This window comes from Schistocerca cancellata, chromosome 10 (assembly GCF_023864275.1).
Source record: "Schistocerca cancellata isolate TAMUIC-IGC-003103 chromosome 10, iqSchCanc2.1, whole genome shotgun sequence".
Classification (NCBI taxonomy): Eukaryota; Metazoa; Arthropoda; class Insecta; order Orthoptera; family Acrididae; genus Schistocerca; species Schistocerca cancellata.
The window spans coordinates 157,008,554-157,028,233 of NC_064635.1; the positions used below are offsets into that span (position 1 = coordinate 157,008,554).

Genomic DNA, 19,680 nt, shown 5'->3' on the forward strand with positions numbered 1-19,680 from the left:
GAGTGCAAGGGTCTGTGATATTGATATGGTTGTATGTAGCACTATCCGTCATCAGGGGGCGTAGCTCAGATGGTAGAGCGCTCGCTTAGCATGCGAGAGGTACTGGGATCGATACCCAGCGTCTCCAGAATTTTTAACACACCAACATGCGCACACTGCCATGCAAGTGAAATAATTCACAGCCAGCGAATGTGTCTAGGCAGATACGAGCGAACGATTAGCAGCCACAATTGGCAAGCGTGCTGTTACGCGCAGGAAGCACCCTCCTCCCAGCCCTATACTTAATTTAGAACCAGTACAAGTCTTCCCTTAACATTCTCAAACCTATGTCGGAAAGATCTGCCTTGCGCCGAGTTCACAAAAATCCCACTGCACATTCCCATTCTTCACGTGCAGCCGGCTGCTACTGGTGTTGCTAGTTGTGACTGCTGATGACAGATGCCGTAGCAATCAATTCATGGAGTGAGTTGTATGTTTTGCGACACTCTGTCTCTGACAAGCAAGCGGAGGTGACATAGGCGCGAACACGGGAAGTTTGCAGCCCCTCGCTGCCTGCAGAGACCGAGCAGCCACACTAGTTGGGCGGCCTAAGCCGTAGGCGAAATGTGCTCACTCGCTTGGGTGCGACGTCAAGCTCTAAATAAGGCTGTCACTAGCGTGAGCGTCGTGTAAAGTCGGAAAAGTCGTCTGCATGGGTGAGTGCAATGTTTGGGGAGCGTTTCGTAGTTTGCGCAGTGCAATGGAGACGCGGAAACTTGTTGTGGCCCAGTCTTTTGCAGTTGGACGACAAGAGTGGTACACAGTAGTAAAGTGCGAGGCAGTGAGTTGGCATCAACAGTCGAGTGCACAATGGGGCTTCAGATGTGCTTGTTACCTCAGGCGCTGTGTGATTGGCGACAAGGAGTGAAAACGGAGCAATTTGTGACTGTCCTTTCAATTTAAGACGTTAAATACAGACGGAATTTGTAGTCGTAATACCAGAGCATCGAAACTACTTGGAACTCTTGTGCATATGAACGTGATCGCGCCTTTGTACACTGGTCCCTTCGCCCCTATAAACCAACCAACCATCATGTCCGCGCACATCAGAGTAGCAAAGGATGGAAAACAGCGCAGCTTTGTTGCGCTTGGGGGCGTAGCTCAGTTGGTAGAGCGTTCGCTTTGCATGTGAAAGGTCCCGGGTTCAAGCCCCGGCGCCTCCATGTTTTGTGGACAGTGCATGGTAAGTGTTGGTCGCGGCGAGCCTAAAGACACGCAAGATGTTGCAAAGCCAGCGTCACAGACTCATATGATGTATACTGACGTAAGGAGAGCAAGACGTGAATGTGAGGACCGGCTGTTGTCGAGGTGTCATCGAGTGCAAATCTGTCTTAGGTATAACGGCCTAACCTCAATGCAGTCTAGAGTGTGGACAAGACGTTCGTCTTACTCAGAGCGGTGGCCGAACGCTATTTTCGACGTTGTGCGTGCCACTTTAATTTTGGCCAACTACGATTCGATACAGAATGCAGGAAACCTGAAAGACACCCTCACGGACACATTGAGAGTAGTGTTTGTCTGCGGAATAATGGGAGTGCAAGGGTCTGTGATATTGATATGGTTGTATGTAGCACTATCCGTCATCAGGGGGCGTAGCTCAGATGGTAGAGCGCTCGCTTAGCATGCGAGAGGTACTGGGATCGATACCCAGCGTCTCCAGAATTTTTAACACACCAACATGCGCACACTGCCATGCAAGTGAAATAATTCACAGCCAGCGAATGTGTCTAGGCAGATGCGAGCGAACGATTAGCAGCCACAATTGGCAAGCGTGCTGTTACGCGCAGGAAGCACCCTCCTCCCAGCCCTATACTTAATTTAGAACCAGTACAAGTCTTCCCTTAACATTCTCAAACCTATGTCGGAAAGATCTGCCTTGCGCCGAGTTCACAAAAATCCCACTGCACATTCCCATTCTTCACGTGCAGCCGGCTGCTACTGGTGTTGCTAGTTGTGACTGCTGATGACAGATGCCGTAGCAATCAATTCATGGAGTGAGTTGTATGTTTTGCGACACTCTGTCTCTGACAAGCAAGCGGAGGTGACATAGGCGCGAACACGGGAAGTTTGCAGCCCCTCGCTGCCTGCAGAGACCGAGCAGCCACACTAGTTGGGCGGCCTAAGCCGTAGGCGAAATGTGCTCACTCGCTTGGGTGCGACGTCAAGCTCTAAATAAGGCTGTCACTAGCGTGAGCGTCGTGTAAAGTCGGAAAAGTCGTCTGCATGGGTGAGTGCAATGTTTGGGGAGCGTTTCGTAGTTTGCGCAGTGCAATGGAGACGCGGAAACTTGTTGTGGCCCAGTCTTTTGCAGTTGGACGACAAGAGTGGTACACAGTAGTAAAGTGCGAGGCAGTGAGTTGGCATCAACAGTCGAGTGCACAATGGGGCTTCAGATGTGCTTGTTACCTCAGGCGCTGTGTGATTGTCGACAAGGAGTGAAAACGGAGCAATTTGTGACTGTCCTTTCAATTTAAGACGTTAAATACAGACGGAATTTGTAGTCGTAATACCAGAGCATCGAAACTACTTGGAACTCTTGTGCATATGAACGTGATCGCGCCTTTGTACACTGGTCCCTTCGCCCCTATAAACCAACCAACCATCATGTCCGCGCACATCAGAGTAGCAAAGGATGGAAAACAGCGCAGCTTTGTTGCGCTTGGGGGCGTAGCTCAGTTGGTAGAGCGTTCGCTTTGCATGTGAAAGGTCCCGGGTTCAAGCCCCGGCGCCTCCATGTTTTGTGGACAGTGCATGGTAAGTGTTGGTCGCGGCGAGCCTAAAGACACGCAAGATGTTGCAAAGCCAGCGTCACAGACTCATATGATGTATACTGACGTAAGGAGAGCAAGACGTGAATGTGAGGACCGGCTGTTGTCGAGGTGTCATCGAGTGCAAATCTGTCTTAGGTATAACGGCCTAACCTCAATGCAGTCTAGAGTGTGGACAAGACGTTCGTCTTACTCAGAGCGGTGGCCGAACGCTATTTTCGACGTTGTGCGTGCCACTTTAATTTTGGCCAACTACGATTCGATACAGAATGCAGGAAACCTGAAAGACACCCTCACGGACACATTGAGAGTAGTGTTTGTCTGCGGAATAATGGGAGTGCAAGGGTCTGTGATATTGATATGGTTGTATGTAGCACTATCCGTCATCAGGGGGCGTAGCTCAGATGGTAGAGCGCTCGCTTAGCATGCGAGAGGTACTGGGATCGATACCCAGCGTCTCCAGAATTTTTAACACACCAACATGCGCACACTGCCATGCAAGTGAAATAATTCACAGCCAGCGAATGTGTCTAGGCAGATACGAGCGAACGATTAGCAGCCACAATTGGCAAGCGTGCTGTTACGCGCAGGAAGCACCCTCCTCCCAGCCCTATACTTAATTTAGAACCAGTACAAGTCTTCCCTTAACATTCTCAAACCTATGTCGGAAAGATCTGCCTTGCGCCGAGTTCACAAAAATCCCACTGCACATTCCCATTCTTCACGTGCAGCCGGCTGCTACTGGTGTTGCTAGTTGTGACTGCTGATGACAGATGCCGTAGCAATCAATTCATGGAGTGAGTTGTATGTTTTGCGACACTCTGTCTCTGACAAGCAAGCGGAGGTGACATAGGCGCGAACACGGGAAGTTTGCAGCCCCTCGCTGCCTGCAGAGACCGAGCAGCCACACTAGTTGGGCGGCCTAAGCCGTAGGCGAAATGTGCTCACTCGCTTGGGTGCGACGTCAAGCTCTAAATAAGGCTGTCACTAGCGTGAGCGTCGTGTAAAGTCGGAAAAGTCGTCTGCATGGGTGAGTGCAATGTTTGGGGAGCGTTTCGTAGTTTGCGCAGTGCAATGGAGACGCGGAAACTTGTTGTGGCCCAGTCTTTTGCAGTTGGACGACAAGAGTGGTACACAGTAGTAAAGTGCGAGGCAGTGAGTTGGCATCAACAGTCGAGTGCACAATGGGGCTTCAGATGTGCTTGTTACCTCAGGCGCTGTGTGATTGGCGACAAGGAGTGAAAACGGAGCAATTTGTGACTGTCCTTTCAATTTAAGACGTTAAATACAGACGGAATTTGTAGTCGTAATACCAGAGCATCGAAACTACTTGGAACTCTTGTGCATATGAACGTGATCGCGCCTTTGTACACTGGTCCCTTCGCCCCTATAAACCAACCAACCATCATGTCCGCGCACATCAGAGTAGCAAAGGAAGGAAAACGGCGCAGCTTTGTTGCGCTTGGGGGCGTAGCTCAGTTGGTAGAGCGTTCGCTTTGCATGTGAAAGGTCCCGGGTTCAAGCCCCGGCGCCTCCATGTTTTGTGGACAGTGCATGGTAAGTGTTGGTCGCGGCGAGCCTAAAGACACGCAAGATGTTGCAAAGCCAGCGTCACAGACTCATATGATGTATACTGACGTAAGGAGAGCAAGACGTGAATGTGAGGACCGGCTGTTGTCGAGGTGTCATCGAGTGCAAATCTGTCTTAGGTATAACGGCCTAACCTCAATGCAGTCTAGAGTGTGGACAAGACGTTCGTCTTACTCAGAGCGGTGGCCGAACGCTATTTTCGACGTTGTGCGTGCCACTTTAATTTTGGCCAACTACGATTCGATACAGAATGCAGGAAACCTGAAAGACACCCTCACGGACACATTGAGAGTAGTGTTTGTCTGCGGAATAATGGGAGTGCAAGGGTCTGTGATATTGATATGGTTGTATGTAGCACTATCCGTCATCAGGGGGCGTAGCTCAGATGGTAGAGCGCTCGCTTAGCATGCGAGAGGTACTGGGATCGATACCCAGCGTCTCCAGAATTTTTAACACACCAACATGCGCACACTGCCATGCAAGTGAAATAATTCACAGCCAGCGAATGTGTCTAGGCAGATACGAGCGAACGATTAGCAGCCACAATTGGCAAGCGTGCTGTTACGCGCAGGAAGCACCCTCCTCCCAGCCCTATACTTAATTTAGAACCAGTACAAGTCTTCCCTTAACATTCTCAAACCTATGTCGGAAAGATCTGCCTTGCGCCGAGTTCACAAAAATCCCACTGCACATTCCCATTCTTCACGTGCAGCCGGCTGCTACTGGTGTTGCTAGTTGTGACTGCTGATGACAGATGCCGTAGCAATCAATTCATGGAGTGAGTTGTATGTTTTGCGACACTCTGTCTCTGACAAGCAAGCGGAGGTGACATAGGCGCGAACACGGGAAGTTTGCAGCCCCTCGCTGCCTGCAGAGACCGAGCAGCCACACTAGTTGGGCGGCCTAAGCCGTAGGCGAAATGTGCTCACTCGCTTGGGTGCGACGTCAAGCTCTAAATAAGGCTGTCACTAGCGTGAGCGTCGTGTAAAGTCGGAAAAGTCGTCTGCATGGGTGAGTGCAATGTTTGGGGAGCGTTTCGTAGTTTGCGCAGTGCAATGGAGACGCGGAAACTTGTTGTGGCCCAGTCTTTTGCAGTTGGACGACAAGAGTGGTACACAGTAGTAAAGTGCGAGGCAGTGAGTTGGCATCAACAGTCGAGTGCACAATGGGGCTTCAGATGTGCTTGTTACCTCAGGCGCTGTGTGATTGTCGACAAGGAGTGAAAACGGAGCAATTTGTGACTGTCCTTTCAATTTAAGACGTTAAATACAGACGGAATTTGTAGTCGTAATACCAGAGCATCGAAACTACTTGGAACTCTTGTGCATATGAACGTGATCGCGCCTTTGTACACTGGTCCCTTCGCCCCTATAAACCAACCAACCATCTTGTCCGCGCACATCAGAGTAGCAAAGGATGGAAAACAGCGCAGCTTTGTTGCGCTTGGGGGCGTAGCTCAGTTGGTAGAGCGTTCGCTTTGCATGTGAAAGGTCCCGGGTTCAAGCCCCGGCGCCTCCATGTTTTGTGGACAGTGCATGGTAAGTGTTGGTCGCGGCGAGCCTAAAGACACGCAAGATGTTGCAAAGCCAGCGTCACAGACTCATATGATGTATACTGACGTAAGGAGAGCAAGACGTGAATGTGAGGACCGGCTGTTGTCGAGGTGTCATCGAGTGCAAATCTGTCTTAGGTATAACGGCCTAACCTCAATGCAGTCTAGAGTGTGGACAAGACGTTCGTCTTACTCAGAGCGGTGGCCGAACGCTATTTTCGACGTTGTGCGTGCCACTTTAATTTTGGCCAACTACGATTCGATACAGAATGCAGGAAACCTGAAAGACACCCTCACGGACACATTGAGAGTAGTGTTTGTCTGCGGAATAATGGGAGTGCAAGGGTCTGTGATATTGATATGGTTGTATGTAGCACTATCCGTCATCAGGGGGCGTAGCTCAGATGGTAGAGCGCTCGCTTAGCATGCGAGAGGTACTGGGATCGATACCCAGCGTCTCCAGAATTTTTAACACACCAACATGCGCACACTGCCATGCAAGTGAAATAATTCACAGCCAGCGAATGTGTCTAGGCAGATACGAGCGAACGATTAGCAGCCACAATTGGCAAGCGTGCTGTTACGCGCAGGAAGCACCCTCCTCCCAGCCCTATACTTAATTTAGAACCAGTACAAGTCTTCCCTTAACATTCTCAAACCTATGTCGGAAAGATCTGCCTTGCGCCGAGTTCACAAAAATCCCACTGCACATTCCCATTCTTCACGTGCAGCCGGCTGCTACTGGTGTTGCTAGTTGTGACTGCTGATGACAGATGCCGTAGCAATCAATTCATGGAGTGAGTTGTATGTTTTGCGACACTCTGTCTCTGACAAGCAAGCGGAGGTGACATAGGCGCGAACACGGGAAGTTTGCAGCCCCTCGCTGCCTGCAGAGACCGAGCAGCCACACTAGTTGGGCGGCCTAAGCCGTAGGCGAAATGTGCTCACTCGCTTGGGTGCGACGTCAAGCTCTAAATAAGGCTGTCACTAGCGTGAGCGTCACATCTCCGGCGGTACACCGAAAGGTTACCGCCCTTCGATAGTGCAATTTTCGCGCTCATCGAAGTGTTAGGGGTTACAGGTGCCAGCCAGCCAGCCAGCCAGCCCGCCCGCAGCAGCAGCAGCAGTAGCAGTTCGCGGTCCCGGCCTGCAGCAGTGGTCAGCCAGCCAGCCAGCCAGCCAGCCAGCCAGCCAGCCAGCCAGCCTGCCAGCCCTCCGGTGGCAGCAGCAGTCCTGCCAGCAGCAGTCCAGCCCGCAGCAGCAGCAGCAGCAGCAGCAGCAGCAGCAGCCGCCGCCGCCGCCGCCCCGGCCCCGGCCCCGTCCGCGGCAGCAGCGTCCCTGCCTCCCGCCGTCGCCGTCGCCGTCGCCGTCGCCGTCGCCGTCGCCGTCGCCGTCGCCGTCGCCGTCGCCGTCGCCGCCGCCGTCCGTCCGCCGTCCGTCCGCCGTCCGTCCGCCGTCCGTCCGCCGTCTCCCAGTGTGTGGGTCCTGTCCTTTTAGTGCTGTGTTTTTTCTTTCTTCTTCTTGTCGTCATGTCCGCCCCCACCACCACCGTCACTACTACCACCACCGCCATCGTGTATACGTCCCCTTCTGCCGCCTCCACCACAATCACTTGGTGTGCCCAGTCCCACCCCCCTCCTTCCATCCCCCCCCTCCTCTCTATCCCTTCGCCCTCGCTCTTTGTCGCCCCCTCTCCCGCTTCCTCCTCTCGTTCTGATCCCTTCCCCCCACTCCCCCAGCCTGTCACTGCAGCTCCGGCTCGGGTGGTGGCCCGTCGGGCCACTGCCCACGCCCAGCTCTCCCCGTCGCCATCGCCATCGCCATCACCACCGCCGTCATCATCATCATCGTCGCCATCGCCATCACTGCCACATTCGCCTGCACCGTCACAGTCACTTCCTCCGGCGCCGACTGCTGCGTCCGTGCCGGGACCTGTCCCTTCCCACCACCTCCCCATCGTTCCCGTCCCTCCTGTCACCACCCGCCCATCTGCCGCTGTCAAACGCCCTAGTGGCGCCTCCACTTCCTCTACTCCTAAAAAGGCTCCGCCCCGCCCCCCATCCCCACCCCAAAATGCCATGGACGTCTCCCCACCAGGCCCCGCTCCCTCCTCCTCCTCCTCCTCCCCACCCGGTCTCTACAAATATCTCCTGTCCCGTCCCGATCCTTCCTTCCTCGAGGCCCGGAATCTCTCCCTCCTCCTCCGCCAACATTTCCCAGGCGCCCCCATCTCTCTCCTTACTCCCAGACGGGATTCTGTTCTTATCTCCTCCCCCAGCCCGACCCTCCATACTGACATCCTCTCCCGCCTCCCCATCACCCGTTTTGGTCCTCACGCCTCCCTCACCCCTGCTCCCTCCCCATCTCCTACCCGCCAACCCCAACCCCCGCGTCGCCCGCCGACCCTCACCGCCGTGATCACTCGGCTTAGCCCGTCGATCACGGAGGAGGAGGTGTTGGCGGAGCTGAAGGCCCATCCCACCCTGGAGGTGCGGGCAGTCCGCCGCATTTTTAACGCGACCGGCCCCACCCGCCTTATGCGGGTGTTCTCTGAGGACGCCCCCTCCATTGACCGTCTCCTGAAGGAGGGTGCCCTCCTCTTCAATCAGCGGTACAAAGTCGACCCCTCCCGTTCCCCCCCTCAATCCCTGCGCTGCCAGAGATGTCTGCGCTACAATGCACACACAACAGCCGAGTGCCGCGAGGCCCCCACGTGCCCGCATTGTCGCCAAGCGCACTTCCTCCGGCAGTGCCCCAACCTCCAATCCCCTCCCTCCTGTAATACCTGCAGCCTCCCCCACCCTACCTACTCCCAAAAGTGTAAAGCCCGGCCCCCTCCCACCACCCCTGAACTCACAGTCCCTGTCCGTCCCCTGGACGCCCCCACCCCTCCTGGCAATTCCCTTCGTCCCCCCCCCACTGCTGAGGACATCATCAGGTTCCTCACCATTGTCCTCCAAAACGTCCATCCCTTTCAGCGCCCCCACACACTCCAACAGATCTCCCTCGCCGCCCGTTCCATATTCCACCTTAAAATGTACGCCACCTATTCCAATAACCAGGCCCATTTCACCTTCTCCCGCCTTGACACCCTCGTCTAAATCCTTATCATGGCGCGACAGCATCGTATCCTTTTCAACAATATCCGCTCCCTTCCCGCCAACAAGAACCTCTTCCTGCACACCCTTGCTACCCACCGTGTGGATGCCTTCCTCCTCAATGAAACCTTCCTCCAACCCTACCACTCCATCCACACCTCCCCCTATCTCCTCCACCGCTCCGATAATCCCCTCCCAGTTGCGCGTGGCGGAGTTGCCATTGGCCACCACCGCCAGATACCCGTTCGGCTCCAACCTCTCCTTCCCGACCCCACCGAACACCTGATCCTTAGTCTCTTCTTCCCCGGCCTTACCGTTACCTGTGCCACCATCTATGTCCGCCCCAACGCCCCTCTTCCTTTCGACTTCCTCTCCCACATCGACCGTACCTTCTCCTCCTATGTGATCGCCGCCGACCTCAACATCCATAGTCGCTCCGCTGCCCAGTTGCGGCGGTGGCATCGGTTCCTCTCCTCCCTTCAAGGCGACCTCGTCCCCATCCCCCAGCACACCCGCCCCGAATCCAATTCCACTCCCGATGTTATTCTTTCCTCCCCCAACCTCCTTGGTCGCATTACGGTGGATGTCCTGGAGCCTATTGGTAGTGACCATCTCCCTGTCCTCCTCACCGTTTCAGACGGTCGTCGCCCCCGCCCCGACCCTCGTCATGACCCTCCCCCCAAGTACATCCATGACTATTCCCGTGCCAACTGGGATGCCTACCGGGATACCCTCTCCACTCAGGTCGACAGCCACCCTCTCGCCTACCGCCATCCCGATGATGTCTCCCATGCCGCCTCCTTTCTCCAGCAGACCTTGGCTGAGGCCGTGGAGGCCCACGTCCCTACTGTTGCCATCCACCCCCACCGTCCTACCTTACCACCACAGGCCGTCCTCCTCCTCCGTGAATCCCGTCGTCTCTACCGTGCCTTCCTCCGCACGCGTGACCCGGACACCCTACGACGCCACCGGCAACTACAGCGACACATTCGAAATTTGCTCGCGGCTAAGAAACGCCGGGACTGGCGACAGACATGCACCCGTTTAAATGCTACCCTCCCCATCAACTCGTCCAAGTTCTGGACCGCCTTCCGTCGCCTTACCGGAACTAAGCCCTCCCCCTACTATCCTCTTCTCCACGATGACCACCCCTTCCCTGACGCCCTTAGTAAGGCCAACCACTTTGCCTCCTACCTGTCCGATGTGTTTTCCATCCCTGATGATCCCCGGTTCGATTACTCCCTCTTCCCAGATATCCGCGATCGAACTGACACCTCTGTCCCTCCCCTCGCTCCTGGTTTCCAGTACTTGGACAACATTCCACACACGGAACTTAACGCCCCCATCACTACACAGGATCTCATTACTACACTCCGCACCAAACGCAACACTGCTCCTGGTCACGATCGTGTCACCTACCGTCACCTTCGTGAAGCTCCTGTCTCTTTCCTCTCCACCCTGGCCAGGCTCTACAATGTCGTCCTGTCCACTGGTTACTACCCCGACCTGTGGAAAACCTCTCGTATCCTCATGTTCCTCAAACCTGGCAAACCGCCGTCCGCCGTCTCCTCCTACCGTCCCATCAGCCTTACCTCGGTCTTCAGCAAGGTCCTGGAATCTATCCTCACCCGCCGCATCCACCAGCATCTCCGCCAGCACCGCCTCCTCCCCGTTACCCAGTGTGGCTTTCGGCCGTCCTTCTCTTCCGACGATCTTCTCCTTCACCTCACTCATCTCCTTTCCGAACAGCTCAATTCCCGTCGCTCCGCCATCTTCCTCTCTCTTGACCTCGAACGCGCCTATGACCGCGTATGGCACTCCGGTCTCCTCTTCAAGCTCCAAACCTTCGCCCTTCCCATTAACTACGTTCGTCTGATCGGTTCCTTTCTCTCCCGCCGTCCTTCCTATGTCACCATCCATAACTCCGATTCCTACACCTTTTTCCCCTCCGCCGGTGTGCCCCAAGGCTCCGTCCTCTCCCCCCTTCTGTACTTGTTGTACACAGCGGACATGCCGCCGCCGCCACCCCCCGTCCACCTTCTCCAGTTTGCCGATGACACCGCCTTCCTTGCCCTTGCCCCCACCCTGCAACGCTCCCAACACCTTCTCCAATCCCATCTTGACCGGTTCACCGCTTGGTGCAACCAGTGGTTGCTCACGGTCAATCCTTCCAAAACCCAGGCGATCATTGTAGGCAAAACCACCCCTTCCTTCCGCCTCCTTGATTTCTATCTCACCGTTTATGGCCGTCCCATCGCTCTCACCCCCACCCTTAAGTACCTTGGCGTCACCCTCGACCGTCGCCTCTCCTGGACTCCCCATCTCCAGACAATCCAAGCCAAGGCACGTTCCCGACTCCGTCTCCTCAAGCTCCTTTCTGGCCGTACGTGGGGTCTGGACCCCTCCACCATCCTACACACCTATAAGTCCCTCATCCGCCCTATCCTCTGTTACGCCCATCCCGCCTGGATCTCCGCCCCCCCTTCCTTTTATAAATCCCTCCAAATCCTTGAACGCCATGCTCTCCGCCTTGCCTATCGCATCCGTCTCCCCTCCCCCACGCGGATCCTGTATGATCTTATCCCCTTCCCTCACCTCCTCCTCTTCCTCGAAAGGATACGAATCCTCTACACCTCCCGTAAACTCGATCCTCCCCACCCGCTCGTCTCCCCGATCCTCTCCCACCCCCGCCCGCTGCCGCGCCTGTACTCTCATGTCCCACCCGGTCTCCATCTCTCCACCCTCCTTACCCTCTCCCAAGGTGGCTTCCGCCAGCTCCCCCTCCCTGATGATGCCCTCCTCCCCTCCATTTACCCCTCCTACCAACTTTGATCCTCCCGCCCTCCTCCCGTGCTTGCTCCTCCGGGCACCCTCCCTCCCTTCTCTCCCTTTTTCCCTCCCTCCTCCTTTTCTCTCCCCTTCTCCCCCGGGCCCCCCCTCCCCTGTCCCTCGCCCTCTTGCCCCCGTCTCCCCCGCCGTTGGCATCCTATTCTCCCCTCTCCCCCCACCTCCCCCCTGTTCCACTCTTGGCAGGTCCCCGGACTCGCACACGCTACGTGGACTTTCGCGCGCCGGAGATCGCCGCCATCAGTGTCTTGTGTGTGCCGTCGTGTTTCGTGTTCAGTGTTTCCCGTCACGCTCCGTTGTTCACCAGTGCCATCGTCTTCTTCAGTGTCTGTGCGTCGTCTCAACAGTTTGCAGTGTGGTTTATCGTCAAGTGTGAACGGCTCCGTGTTTGTCCCTCTGTGTCTCCTATTTTATCGCCCACCATTTTGTGACTTTTCTGTTTTTCTCCTGTTTTTTGTGCTTCTGTCTCATTTGGCTGAAGAGCAGCGTAGTGTGCTGCTGCCAGCCTGCTTATTGTATAGGCATTAAAATGACAATAAAGTAAAAAAAAAAAAAAAAAAAAAGCGTGAGCGTCGTGTAAAGTCGGAAAAGTCGTCTGCATGGGTGAGTGCAATGTTTGGGGAGCGTTTCGTAGTTTGCGCAGTGCAATGGAGACGCGGAGACTTGTTGTGGCCCAGTCTTTTGCAGTTGGACGACAAGAGTGGTACACAGTAGTAAAGTGCGAGGCAGTGAGTTGGCATCAACAGTCGAGTGCACAATGGGGCTTCAGATGTGCTTGTTACCTCAGGCGCTGTGTGATTGTCGACAAGGAGTGAAAACGGAGCAATTTGTGACTGTCCTTTCAATTTAAGACGTTAAATACAGACGGAATTTGTAGTCGTAATACCAGAGCATCGAAACTACTTGGAACTCTTGTGCATATGAACGTGATCGCGCCTTTGTACACTGGTCCCTTCGCCCCTATAAACCAACCAACCATCATGTCCGCGCACATCAGAGTAGCAAAGGATGGAAAACAGCGCAGCTTTGTTGCGCTTGGGGGCGTAGCTCAGTTGGTAGAGCGTTCGCTTTGCATGTGAAAGGTCCCGGGTTCAAGCCCCGGCACCTCCATGTTTTGTGGACAGTGCATGGTAAGTGTTGGTCGCGGCGAGCCTAAAGACACGCAAGATGTTGCAAAGCCAGCGTCACAGACTCATATGATGTATACTGACGTAAGGAGAGCAAGACGTGAATGTGAGGACCGGCTGTTGTCGAGGTGTCATCGAGTGCAAATCTGTCTTAGGTATAACGGCCTAACCTCAATGCAGTCTAGGGTGTGGACAAGACGTTCGTCTTACTCAGAGCGGTGGCCGAACGCTATTTTCGACGTTGTGCGTGCCACTTTAATTTTGGCCAACTACGATTCGATACAGAATGCAGGAAACCTGAAAGACACCCTCACGGACACATTGAGAGTAGTGTTTGTCTGCGGAATAATGGGAGTGCAAGGGTCTGTGATATTGATATGGTTGTATGTAGCACTATCCGTCATCAGGGGGCGTAGCTCAGATGGTAGAGCGCTCGCTTAGCATGCGAGAGGTACTGGGATCGATACCCAGCGTCTCCAGAATTTTTAACACACCAACATGCGCACACTGCCATGCAAGTGAAATAATTCACAGCCAGCGAATGTGTCTAGGCAGATACGAGCGAACGATTAGCAGCCACAATTGGCAAGCGTGCTGTTACGCGCAGGAAGCACCCTCCTCCCAGCCCTATACTTAATTTAGAACCAGTACAAGTCTTCCCTTAACATTCTCAAACCTATGTCGGAAAGATCTGCCTTGCGCCGAGTTCACAAAAATCCCACTGCACATTCCCATTCTTCACGTGCAGCCGGCTGCTACTGGTGTTGCTAGTTGTGACTGCTGATGACAGATGCCGTAGCAATCAATTCATGGAGTGAGTTGTATGTTTTGCGACACTCTGTCTCTGACAAGCAAGCGGAGGTGACATAGGCGCGAACACGGGAAGTTTGCAGCCCCTCGCTGCCTGCAGAGACCGAGCAGCCACACTAGTTGGGCGGCCTAAGCCGTAGGCGAAATGTGCTCACTCGCTTGGGTGCGACGTCAAGCTCTAAATAAGGCTGTCACTAGCGTGAGCGTCGTGTAAAGTCGGAAAAGTCGTCTGCATGGGTGAGTGCAATGTTTGGGGAGCGTTTCGTAGTTTGCGCAGTGCAATGGAGACGCGGAGACTTGTTGTGGCCCAGTCTTTTGCAGTTGGACGACAAGAGTGGTACACAGTAGTAAAGTGCGAGGCAGTGAGTTGGCATCAACAGTCGAGTGCACAATGGGGCTTCAGATGTGCTTGTTACCTCAGGCGCTGTGTGATTGTCGACAAGGAGTGAAAACGGAGCAATTTGTGACTGTCCTTTCAATTTAAGACGTTAAATACAGACGGAATTTGTAGTCGTAATACCAGAGCATCGAAACTACTTGGAACTCTTGTGCATATGAACGTGATCGCGCCTTTGTACACTGGTCCCTTCGCCCCTATAAACCAACCAACCATCATGTCCGCGCACATCAGAGTAGCAAAGGATGGAAAACAGCGCAGCTTTGTTGCGCTTGGGGGCGTAGCTCAGTTGGTAGAGCGTTCGCTTTGCATGTGAAAGGTCCCGGGTTCAAGCCCCGGCGCCTCCATGTTTTGTGGACAGTGCATGGTAAGTGTTGGTCGCGGCGAGCCTAAAGACACGCAAGATGTTGCAAAGCCAGCGTCACAGACTCATATGATGTATACTGACGTAAGGAGAGCAAGACGTGAATGTGAGGACCGGCTGTTGTCGAGGTGTCATCGAGTGCAAATCTGTCTTAGGTATAACGGCCTAACCTCAATGCAGTCTAGAGTGTGGACAAGACGTTCGTCTTACTCAGAGCGGTGGCCGAACGCTATTTTCGACGTTGTGCGTGCCACTTTAATTTTGGCCAACTACGATTCGATACAGAATGCAGGAAACCTGAAAGACACCCTCACGGACACATTGAGAGTAGTGTTTGTCTGCGGAATAATGGGAGTGCAAGGGTCTGTGATATTGATATGGTTGTATGTAGCACTATCCGTCATCAGGGGGCGTAGCTCAGATGGTAGAGCGCTCGCTTAGCATGCGAGAGGTACTGGGATCGATACCCAGCGTCTCCAGAATTTTTAACACACCAACATGCGCACACTGCCATGCAAGTGAAATAATTCACAGCCAGCGAATGTGTCTAGGCAGATACGAGCGAACGATTAGCAGCCACAATTGGCAAGCGTGCTGTTACGCGCAGGAAGCACCCTCCTCCCAGCCCTATACTTAATTTAGAACCAGTACAAGTCTTCCCTTAACATTCTCAAACCTATGTCGGAAAGATCTGCCTTGCGCCGAGTTCACAAAAATCCCACTGCACATTCCCATTCTTCACGTGCAGCCGGCTGCTACTGGTGTTGCTAGTTGTGACTGCTGATGACAGATGCCGTAGCAATCAATTCATGGAGTGAGTTGTATGTTTTGCGACACTCTGTCTCTGACAAGCAAGCGGAGGTGACATAGGCGCGAACACGGGAAGTTTGCAGCCCCTCGCTGCCTGCAGAGACCGAGCAGCCACACTAGTTGGGCGGCCTAAGCCGTAGGCGAAATGTGCTCACTCGCTTGGGTGCGACGTCAAGCTCTAAATAAGGCTGTCACTAGCGTGAGCGTCCATCTCCGGCGGTACACCGAAAGGTTACCGCCCTTCGATAGTGCACCTTCGCGCTAATCGAAGTGTTAGGGGTTACAGGTGCCAGCCAGCCAGCCAGCCAGCCAGCCAGCCAGCCCGCAGCAGCAGCAGCAGCAGCAGCAGCAGCAGCAGTTCGCGGTACCGGCCTGCAGCTGTGGTCAGCCAGCCAGCCAGCCAGCCAGCCAGCCTGCCAGCCCTCCGGTGGCAGCCGCAGTCCAGCCAGCAGCAGTCCAGCCAACAGCAGCAGCAGCAGCCGCAGCCGCCGCCGCCCCGGCCCCGTCCGCGGCAGCAGCGTCCCTGCCTCTCGCCGCCGCCGCCGTCGCCGCCGCCGCCGTCGCCGCCGTCGCCGCCGTCGACGTCCGTCCGCCGTCCGCCGTCCGCCGTCCGCCGTCCGCCGTCCGCCGTCCGTCGTCTCCCAGTGTGTGTCCTGTCCTTTTAGTGTTGTGTTTTTTTTTTTTTTCTTTCTTCTTCTTGCCGTCATGTCCGCCCCCACCACCACCGTCACTACTACCACCACCGCCATCGTGTATACGTCCCCATCCGCCGCCTCCACCACAATCACTTGGTGTGCCCAGTCCCACCCCCCTCCTTCCATCCCTCCCCTCCTCTCTATCCCTTCGCCCTCGCTCTTTGTCGCCCCCTCTCCCGCTTCCTCCTCTCGTTCTGATCCCTTCCCCCCACTCCCCCAGCCTGTCACTGCCGCTCCGGCTAGGGTGGTGGCCCGTCGGGCCACTGCCCACGCCCAGCTCTCCCCGTCGCCGTCGCCATCGCCATCGCCACCGCCGTCATCATCCTCGTCGCCATCGCCATCACTGCCACATTCGCCTGCACCGTCACAGTCACTTCCTCCGGCGCCGACTGCTGCGTCCGTGCCGGGACCTGTCCCTTCCCACCACCTCCCCATCGTTCCCGTCCCTCCTGTCACCACCCGCCCATCTGCCGCTGTCAAACGCCCTAGTGGCGCCTCCACTTCCTCTACTCCTAAAAAGGCTCCACCCCGCCCCCCATCCCCACCCCAAAATGCCATGGACGTCTCCCCACCAGGCCCCGCTCCCTCCTCCTCCTCCTCCTCCTCCTCCCCCCCCGGTCTCTACAAATATCTCCTGTCCCGTCCTGATCCTTCCTTCCTTGAGGCCTGGAATCTCTCCCTCCTCCTCCGCCAACATTTCCCAGGCGCCCCCATCTCTCTCCTTACTCCCAGACGGGATTCTGTTCTTATCTCCTCCCCCAGCCCGACCCTCCATACTGACATCCTCTCCCGCCTCCCCATCACCCGTTTTGGTCCTCACGCCTCCCTCACCCCTGCTCCCTCCCCATCTCCTACCCGCCAACCCCAACCCCCGCGTCGCCCGCCGACCCTCACCGCCGTGATCACTCGGCTTAGCCCGTCGATCACGGAGGAGGAGGTGCTGGCGGAGCTGAAGGCCCATCCCACCCTGGAGGTGCGGGCAGTCCGCCGCATCTTCAACGCGACCGGCCCCACCCGCCTTATGCGGGTTTTCTCAGAGGACGCCCCCTCCATTGACCGTCTCCTGAAGGAGGGTGCCCTCCTCTTCAATCAGCGGTACAAAGTCGACCCCTCCCGTTCCCCCCCTCAATCCCTGCGCTGCCAGAGATGTCTGCGCTACAATGCACACACAACAGCCGAGTGCCGCGAGGCCCCCACATGCCCGCATTGTCGCCAAGCGCACTTCCTCCGGCAGTGCCCCAACCTCCAATCCCCTCCCTCCTGTAATACCTGCAGCCTCCCCCACCCTACCTACTCCCAAAAGTGTAAAGCCCGGCCCCCTCCCACCACCCCTGAACTCACCGTCCCTGTCCGTCCCCTGGACGCCCCCACCCCTCCTGGCAATTCCCTTCGTCCCCCCCCCACTGCTGAGGACATCATCAGGTTCCTCACCATTGTCCTCCAAAACGTCCATCCCTTTCAGCGCCCCCACACCCTCCAACAGATCTCCCTCGCCGCCCGTTCCATATTCCACCTTAAAATGTACGCCACCTATTCCCATAACCAGGCCCATTTCACCTTCTCCCGCCTTGACACCCTCGTCTAAATCCTTATCATGGCGCGACAGCATCGTATCCTTTTCAACAATATCCGCTCCCTTCCCGCCAACAAGAACCTCTTCCTGCACACCCTTGCTACCCACCGTGTGGATGCCTTCCTCCTCAATGAAACCTTCCTCCAACCCCACCACTCCATCCACACCTCCCCCTATCTCCTCCACCGCTCCGATAATCCCCTCCCAGTTGCGCGTGGCGGAGTTGCCATTGGCCACCATCGCCAGATCCCCGTTCGGCTCCAACCTCTCCTTCCCGACCCCACCGAACACCTGATCCTTAGTCTCTTCTTCCCCGGCCTTACCGTTACCTGTGCCACCATCTATGTCCGCCCCAACGCCCCTCTTCCTTTCGACTTCCTCTCCCACATCGACCGTACCTTCTCCTCCTATGTGATCGCCGCCGACCTCAACATCCATAGTCGCTCCGCTGCCCAGTTGCGGCGGTGGCATCGGTTCCTCTCCTCCCTTCAAGGCGACCTCGTCCCCATCCCCCAGCACACCCGCCCCGAATCCAATTCCACACCCGATGTTATTCTTTCCTCCCCCAACCTCCTTGGTCGCATTACGGCGGATGTCCTGGAGCCTATTGGTAGTGACCATCTCCCTGTCCTTCTCACCGTTTCAGACGGTCGTCGCCCCCGCCCCGACCCTCGTCGTGACCCTCCCCCCAAGTACATCCATGACTATTCCCGTGCCAACTGGGATGCCTACCGGGATACCCTCTCCACTCAGGTCGACAGCCACCCTCTCGCCTACCGCCATCCCGATGATGTCTCCCATGCCGCCTCCTTTCTCCAGCAGACCTTGTCTGAGGCCGTGGAGGCCCACGTCCCTACTGTTGCCATCCACCCCCACCGTCCTACCTTACCACCACAGGCCGTCCTCCTCCTCCGTGAATCCCGTCGTCTCTACCGTGCCTTCCTCCGCACGCGTGACCCGGACACCCTACGACGCCACCGGCAACTACAGCGACACATTCGCAATTTGCTCGCGGCTAAGAAACGCCGGGACTGGCGACAGACATGCACCCGTTTAAATGCTACCCTCCCCATCAACTCGTCCAAGTTCTGGACCGCCTTCCGTCGCCTTACCGGAACTAAGCCCTCCCCCTACTATCCTCTTCTCCACGATGACCACCCCTTCCCTGACGCCCTTAGTAAGGCCAACCACTTTGCCTCCTACCTGTCCGATGTGTTTTCCATCCCTGATGATCCCCGGTTCGATTACTCCCTCTTCCCAGATATCCGCGATCGAACTGACACCTCTGTCCCTCCCCTCGCTCCTGGTTTCCAGTACTTGGACAACATTCCACACACGGAACTTAACGCCCCCATCACTACACAGGATCTCATTACTACACTCCGCACCAAACGCAACACCGCTCCTGGTCACGATCGTGTCACCTACCGTCACCTTCGTGAAGCTCCTGTCTCTTTTCTCTCCACCCTGGCCAGGCTCTACAATGTAGTCCTGTCCACTGGTTACTACCCCGACCTGTGGAAAACCTCCCGTATCCTCATGTTCCTCAAACCTGGCAAACCGCCGTCCGCCGTCTCCTCCTACCGTCCCATCAGCCTTACCTCGGTCTTCAGCAAGGTCCTGGAATCTATCCTCACCCGCCGCATCCACCAGCATCTCCGCCAGCACCGCCTCCTCCCCGTTACCCAGTGTGGCTTTCGGCCGTCCTTCTCTTCCGACGATCTCCTCCTTCACCTCACTCATCTCCTTTCCGAACAGCTCAATTCCCGTCGCTCCGCAATCTTCCTCTCTCTTGACCTCGAACGCGCATATGACCGCGTATGGCATTCCGGTCTCCTCTTCAAGCTCCAAACCTTCGCCCTTCCCATTAACTACGTTCGTCTGATCGGTTCCTTTCTCTCCCGCCGTCCTTCCCATGTCACCATCCATAACACCGATTCCTACACCTTTTTCCCCTCCGCCGGTGTGCCCCAAGGCTCCGTCCTCTCCCCCCTTCTGTACTTGTTGTAC

General features: G+C 55.8%; 13 non-coding genes across 13 annotated transcripts; all 13 read left to right on the top strand.

The window, feature by feature from the left end:
- Positions 1 to 54: 54 nt before the first annotated feature.
- Trnaa-agc (transfer RNA alanine (anticodon AGC)) lies at positions 55 to 127 on the top strand. The gene has a single exon. It is a non-coding gene; the product is annotated as a tRNA-Ala (tRNA).
- A 1,002-nt stretch (positions 128 to 1,129) lies between these two features.
- Positions 1,130 to 1,202, top strand: Trnaa-ugc (transfer RNA alanine (anticodon UGC)). Its single transcript has one exon. It is a non-coding gene; the product is annotated as a tRNA-Ala (tRNA).
- A 423-nt stretch (positions 1,203 to 1,625) lies between these two features.
- Positions 1,626 to 1,698, top strand: Trnaa-agc (transfer RNA alanine (anticodon AGC)). Its single transcript has one exon. It is a non-coding gene; the product is annotated as a tRNA-Ala (tRNA).
- A 1,002-nt stretch (positions 1,699 to 2,700) lies between these two features.
- Positions 2,701 to 2,773, top strand: Trnaa-ugc (transfer RNA alanine (anticodon UGC)). Its single transcript has one exon. It is a non-coding gene; the product is annotated as a tRNA-Ala (tRNA).
- A 423-nt stretch (positions 2,774 to 3,196) lies between these two features.
- On the top strand, positions 3,197 to 3,269 carry Trnaa-agc (transfer RNA alanine (anticodon AGC)). Its single transcript has one exon. It is a non-coding gene; the product is annotated as a tRNA-Ala (tRNA).
- A 1,002-nt stretch (positions 3,270 to 4,271) lies between these two features.
- Trnaa-ugc (transfer RNA alanine (anticodon UGC)) lies at positions 4,272 to 4,344 on the top strand. The gene has a single exon. It is a non-coding gene; the product is annotated as a tRNA-Ala (tRNA).
- A 423-nt stretch (positions 4,345 to 4,767) lies between these two features.
- Trnaa-agc (transfer RNA alanine (anticodon AGC)) lies at positions 4,768 to 4,840 on the top strand. The gene has a single exon. It is a non-coding gene; the product is annotated as a tRNA-Ala (tRNA).
- Positions 4,841 to 5,842: 1,002 nt separating this feature from the next.
- On the top strand, positions 5,843 to 5,915 carry Trnaa-ugc (transfer RNA alanine (anticodon UGC)). The gene has a single exon. It is a non-coding gene; the product is annotated as a tRNA-Ala (tRNA).
- Positions 5,916 to 6,338: 423 nt separating this feature from the next.
- Trnaa-agc (transfer RNA alanine (anticodon AGC)) lies at positions 6,339 to 6,411 on the top strand. The gene has a single exon. It is a non-coding gene; the product is annotated as a tRNA-Ala (tRNA).
- Positions 6,412 to 12,931: 6,520 nt separating this feature from the next.
- Trnaa-ugc (transfer RNA alanine (anticodon UGC)) lies at positions 12,932 to 13,004 on the top strand. Its single transcript has one exon. It is a non-coding gene; the product is annotated as a tRNA-Ala (tRNA).
- A 423-nt stretch (positions 13,005 to 13,427) lies between these two features.
- On the top strand, positions 13,428 to 13,500 carry Trnaa-agc (transfer RNA alanine (anticodon AGC)). The gene has a single exon. It is a non-coding gene; the product is annotated as a tRNA-Ala (tRNA).
- Positions 13,501 to 14,502: 1,002 nt separating this feature from the next.
- Positions 14,503 to 14,575, top strand: Trnaa-ugc (transfer RNA alanine (anticodon UGC)). Its single transcript has one exon. It is a non-coding gene; the product is annotated as a tRNA-Ala (tRNA).
- A 423-nt stretch (positions 14,576 to 14,998) lies between these two features.
- Positions 14,999 to 15,071, top strand: Trnaa-agc (transfer RNA alanine (anticodon AGC)). The gene has a single exon. It is a non-coding gene; the product is annotated as a tRNA-Ala (tRNA).
- Positions 15,072 to 19,680: the final 4,609 nt, after the last annotated feature.